The sequence below is a fragment of the Olea europaea genome, chromosome 14 (assembly GCF_002742605.1).
Source record: "Olea europaea var. sylvestris chromosome 14, O_europaea_v1, whole genome shotgun sequence".
NCBI lineage: Eukaryota > Viridiplantae > Streptophyta > Magnoliopsida > Lamiales > Oleaceae > Olea > Olea europaea.
The window spans coordinates 12,046,398-12,052,789 of NC_036250.1; the positions used below are offsets into that span (position 1 = coordinate 12,046,398).

Sequence of the window (6,392 nt, forward strand, 5' to 3'; positions counted from 1 at the left end):
TATCAAATATTCATCTGTACTCACAAATTAATAACTCAATTTATACAGGCATCATCAGCAAGGTTGATGGCAAGCAAGAATTGGTCGTGTTGCTGGGAATAAAGATCTCTGCCTTTTTCATATGTTTTCCCTTGTTGTAACTTCTCTTTTAATTTAGTTGGTTTTTTCAAACAAAGATCTCTACCTTTTTACTTGGTTAGATGTATGCTGAATTTGTACAACATAACTCTTGTGGTTGTGGAACATTTTTTATTAGCTTTTCTTTTAATTCATTGGGTTAGATGTATGCTAAATTTTACAAGAGAACTCTAATAGTTATGGAAAATGTATGCTAATTTGTACAAGATGAATGTTGAATTGTTCTTTAATTCATTTGGTCAACTTCCATTATAACAGAAAATCATGCAAATGGATTTCATTGTTGTTTATAGCTTCTTATATCTGTTAAGCCAGCATCTAATGTTCAAGTGAAAACATATGATTGGAAACTACAATAATGACTTCTGAAATATCAAAATGAAAGGCCAGCATGTTGAACCCAAACAGCAAAATCCCAGCTACAACATCAAAATACAATCGCAATGTACAAACAGGAAATAACATTGCATCATGTTTTTACGTCCATAGTAGTCACATACGTACAAATCTATCTCATGTTACTCATTCCATCACTATCTAGTAATCAAACTAGTCGTTTCCCTTTTGCATTGCCTTCCACGCTAGCTTTTTCTACCCGAATCCTCACACCCACCGAAATTTGGAGGTCTTCTTTGTCGCTTATTTGAACTCAAGATTGAAAAAGTATGGGACAAGTATTCAACTGTTTCATTCTTCACATGGTTAATCAAGTTTGCACTACTATGTCTACATGGTTCGCTGGAGTCTTCTTTGACAACCCACTCCCAAAAATCGCAGTGATTACTACAGTAAACAAATAATTTCCCTTTGTTCTTATTCTCCTTCTCCACCACGAGACATTTCTCTAATCCTTGTTGGCATCATGTGCACTGACATTTCTTTTTACAATCGATAGAGAAGTGATCTTTAGCACTACAACTGTGAGATATTCCAGAGTTTCTTCCGGCATTCTAAGATGGGAATCAACCACCAACAACGAAGGTGAAGTCAGTAACAACGATACACAACAATGATATGTACTTAGTCAACACAACATGGTCACAAATATACTGACCATAACAATGATTGCCACAAGTTGTAGGGCAACTTCTCAATACAAAGAAAACTAGTGAATTAACCACAACACAGGGGTTGACAACGAAAACCTTCTGCAGAAAACTGAATCTATGAAAATGTGCAATTCGTAGGAGATTGTCAAGTGAAATGATAAGAATGACTCTTCCTTCTATTAATTACTGTAGTATCATGGAAGTTTCAATTTTCAGAAAACACTATCAATTTTCACAAAACACGTCGAGTTTTGATCTTACGAGTCCCCAATTCATTTCATTTCACATATATTCCTCCAATCCTATCAACCCCATTCGACGCACATCTTCCTGTAAGCAAGAACTTATAAAATACAAAACATTATACCTGAGCAAAGCTGAAAAAATGAAAAATGATGAAATACAAATCATTCTACCTGCTTGTGAGGTCCGATGGTTTGCCGACGACGAAAAATGGTATGACGTGCGGCGGCGAAATCATTCACGAAGATGCAACGTGATGGACCCTTCGACGGTAACTACGACCGACGACAGTGAGGGGTTTAACAGTGATCGAAAACCCTTACATTACACTGCCTGGAATTGTCACTGGAGATAAAAACTTTTGCTTAGGGTTTCGAATTTGGGAAGATAGATTTGGGGACTGGAGTTCTGTTTTGATTCGTGGTAAGAGAGATAAATTTGGGGATTAGGGTTCTATTCTGGTTTGCGAAGAAAGAGATAGAGAATTGTTTTTTGGTTCGTGGAGAGAGAAAGAATTATTTATCATCTTTTGTTTATTTTTCAATTTTTTTCAGTCAAAAACCCTTTTCCACGTCAATTTGTTTTCTAACCTGTTCATGAGTCTGTCTAAGTAGTAGCATTGTCTTAAGATTGATTATTCAACTCACTTTTCCTCAAATTTCTCCCATTTTAATATTGGATAATTCTACATGTATATGTACATGTAGAATTTCATAATTAGAGGGTTAAAAAAAACTATTTTTCAACTCTTCAATGATGTTATGTCATTTGTCCATTATGAATATCATAATGTACATGTAGCACAATCCTTTAATATTTCCAAAGGCACTACCCCTACATTCAACTCATTAATAACTTTTTCACTGGTACCTTAATTTCATTTCTCACATTAGAAGCCCGCAAAAACTCCATTTCATTTCTCGACCATTATGCCCAGAAGTACTAATTTTACTTGATCCCACCACATTATTTGTATTTCCACCACTGTGACCAAATTGTGTTTAATAGTGATTATTGGTAACAAGGTTTGTGCGAGTTGTTATTATTCGTGACCATGTTTGTTTAAGTTGTTATTGTTTGAGACTAGACTTGTATCATCCACGATCAACTATGATCAAATTTGTCTTTATTGTGACTATCTATAACCAGATTAATCTTAATTGTGACGGTATGTGATCAATTCACCATTAATTTGGTCATATATAATCACAACCGATCACATTTAACACAAATTTGGTCATAATCGATCACAATTAACACAGACTTAATCATAGAGGGTTACCACAAACAAATCCACACAATTGCAGACCAGATCACAATTCACTACCACCAACCATCATCACCATGACCTCCAATGCGCCACCACCAACTCAAATTCACGACCATAAATACCACATGCACTTCAAATCCACAATAACAATCATCACCACCATCACTTCCACTTTCACCTTAAATCCATCCCACAATCCATCTCCGATTCAAATTTAAGTAAAAATAGTCGATAACTGTAGGCCCAGCCAACCCCATCGATTCAAATCTGTACAATTGAGAGGAACCAAAAAAAAAAAGATGTGGTTAATGCAGCCAACAAGAGAGATAATGATTAGAGAGAAATATGGTGGGGAGTAGGAGATGTATTAATTATTTTTACATAGAGAGAGAGTGAGAGAAAGCAAGGGTGGTTTATTTGTATATATGAATAAACGTATAACCAAGGGGTGATGAGGGCGACATGGTGCGGAGCAGGAGAGGTATTAATTAATCTTATATTAATTAATTTAATAATTCTTAATTATCATCTAATTTATGAATTTAAAACTAATTATCCTTATTTTTGAATATGACCGGGTTTTGGGTAGTTTTTCCATTTTTATGCACAGATTTTTTTCTCTGTCTTCCGGCCAAATTTTTAAACATTTCCTGTTACTTCGGTTTCGCTAGACTTGCTGTAAACCCTAATTTTAATACCTAAATTTACCTATTAACACCTCTTCCCCTCTCTTCGGGACTTTGGGCACATTTTGTATACTAATAATTGAAACCAGTAATTGCATTTTACCATATTCCTTCATCTCGAAGTAGTTCCGAAGTTTCAATTCTTCTAAGCATATCCACAAATAATGTTCACGCACTCAAGCTGTTTGATGTTTTGCCTCTGAATACTTTTTCCCTTCTCTGTTATCACATGGTACATAAAGAAATTAAAGAAGCATAAGAATTTCTTCCATTAAAAATCGTGTTATGTATAGCTACAGATTCTACTCTATAAGTAACATTCTTAAAAATTTTGTCCTGCAAACTCGCCATTTTGCACGAACCACTCCCAATGTAAACAAGGTCACATTGTATCTCCAAAGAGCAAAGCTCATTGATTCAATAAGACTTAGCCTACGCTCGAATTCTCCTGATAATTCCCTTGTTACCGTGTTAAGCAGTCCAGCATTAGACTCCTTTGTGGTCACCAATGCGCTAAGGGCAGCTCCTTCTCCTGACTCTGCTTTGTTTTTGGTCGAAACTTTGAAGAAAATCCCACATTTCACACAGACTCAATATACCCTTTATGCACTGGCCAAGATTCTGGCAAACTCTGGCCAAGTTGGTAAACTTGATGCCCTGATTAATGCCATCAATTCGGGCAAGTTCATAAATGTTGCACGTGTTAGTTTCATGGATCGCATGCGGTGGTATGCTGCTGTTGGTGATCTTGACGAGGTTTTCAGTATTTGGGATGAGTGGAGAAAAACCTTGGATAAGCATCCATGTACGGAGTCGTATAATATCATAATGGGACTTTATGTTCAGAAGGGTATGGATTCCAAGGCTGTGAAGGTTTTCCGTAGGATGATTGAGGAAGGGGCGCTTCCTAATTCTAGAACGTACACGGTTATGATTGAGCACCTTGTTAAGTCTAGGAAATTAGGTTCAGCAATGGAGGTTTTTCAGATACTGCCACTGATGAGAATTAAACGTACATTAAGGCAGTATACTTCCTTAGTGGATATTTTTACTGCCACTGATCGGTTAGATTCGGTCAAGACTTTGCTTCATGAGATGCGGAGTGACGGGATATTGCCTGGTCAAGCAATGCAACCGTCTTTGCAACGAATACGAGAGTTGGGCAAACTTGAGGAAATGGAGGAATTAGTTATGGAAATTATTCCAGATGCGAGGATAAAAACTGTAACTTATTACAGTACCACAGACTGTAGCGAGGATGATATTGATGATGGGGAGGAAGATACTGACAGTGTTCATGGAAATGACAAGGATGAAGTTCAATTGAAACCATGGTTGGACCCTGCTGCTTTGGCTAGTGCCTTGCAGCATTGGGGATCCGAGGAGGTATCTGCACTGGAAAATGCAAACTTTGTGTGGACAACTCGGTTGGTTTGCAAACTTATTAGGAGTTTCAAATCAGCTGAAACAGCATGGCAATTCTTTTGCTGGGTGACTTATCAGCCAGGATTTACTCACGATATCTACACTATATCGAGGATGATTACCAAGTTGGCTCGCCATGGATGCGTCCATTTGGTTGATCAACTCTTATTTAAGATAAAACGAGAGGGTATGAAATTGTCGTTCAGCACAATCAGACTAGTTATTGATTTTTATGGTATTACAGGGAAGGGTGATGCTGCTTTAAAAAATTTCCGCAATGTCAAGACCTTTTGCAGTCCCATATCACAAAAAAGTATGCTGCTTCTATATTCGTCTCTGTTGAGGACATTGGCAAAGTGTAAGATGAATATTGAAGCATTAGATATACTCGATGAGATGATTTTACTTGGGATTTCTCCAGATAAACAGATATTTACAGGGTTGATGCATCATTATGCACTTCAAGGAGACATTAAAACTGTTCAAAGACTCTTCGGGATGGTAAAACAGAGTGACTTGGAGCCCGATGCTTATATGTACAAGGTTCTCATTCGGGCTTATTGCAAGTGCGAAAGAGCTGCTCTTGCATTGAGGATCTTTGAGGATATGATGAACTCAGGATTAAATGCCTGATTCCGCCACTAAAGACATGCTCATGAAGAGTTTGTGGAAGGAAGGCAAGTTAAGAGAGGCAGCTGCAGTCGAAGAGAAAAGTGAGCAGAAAAGTTGCGAGTTTCCAATAGCTTTGCCTGGACATATGTATACTGTGAGCAATGCAGATCTTACAAGAGTTCATGACATATACTCGAGGAGTTTTATGACAACCGTTGGTCTGGATTATGCAAGCATTTGAGTGATAGTACTATGTTGTATCATTGATCTTTCTGTCATCTTCTGCCTTTAAGCATTATGAAATATTATTTTAAGAGAGCAATTATATATATCTCGCAATTTGTTTGAAACACGTTTTACCTGTCTATTTAGAGGAAATCATTCGCTTCAATAAAAAATTGCTGGGTAGAAAATTTAGGCCATCTTTTCGCCTAAACATATGCACATTTGAAGGTCACCCAACTTTCGAGTGGAAATAACATTGCAGAAAGAGTTGTGAGATGAAAACGCAGTAAAAAAAATATAATCTTTGCATAATAACTTTGGTTCCAACCCTTCATTATAGCATCACCAATGCACCAGGTTGAATTTTTTATAGCCCATATGACATTGTTATTTAATGAAAAGTCATTTGAGTACTAATGCATTCAATAGAAAATATAAATTTTGTTGAGTGAATGTGTCTAATAAAGCTTTTGAATTAAATGTAGCTCCAAAAAATATCTTTTTACTGAATATCATATATTTTGCTTATGTGGCAAATTCTTTTACCAATCCACGCATTGAAAATACTCTTACTGAGCTCGGACAATGTTCTCATACGTAAAATTGTTTAAAATTACAATTTAGTCCATGATCTTTTTAAAAATTGCAAAAGCACCTTAAAATTCCCCAAAGTCCATAATGAAGCTAGGGTTCGGGTCGCAATGGGTCGAGTTGAGCCGGTCCTTCAATAGATGAGCTGGGGTC

At 36.7% G+C, this 6,392-nt stretch overlaps 1 pseudogene; it reads left to right on the forward strand.

Annotated features, from left to right (window-relative positions):
* The first annotated feature begins 3,263 nt into the window (after positions 1–3,263).
* On the forward strand, positions 3,264–5,752 carry LOC111409189 (annotated as a pseudogene).
* The last annotated feature ends 640 nt before the right edge of the window (positions 5,753–6,392 follow it).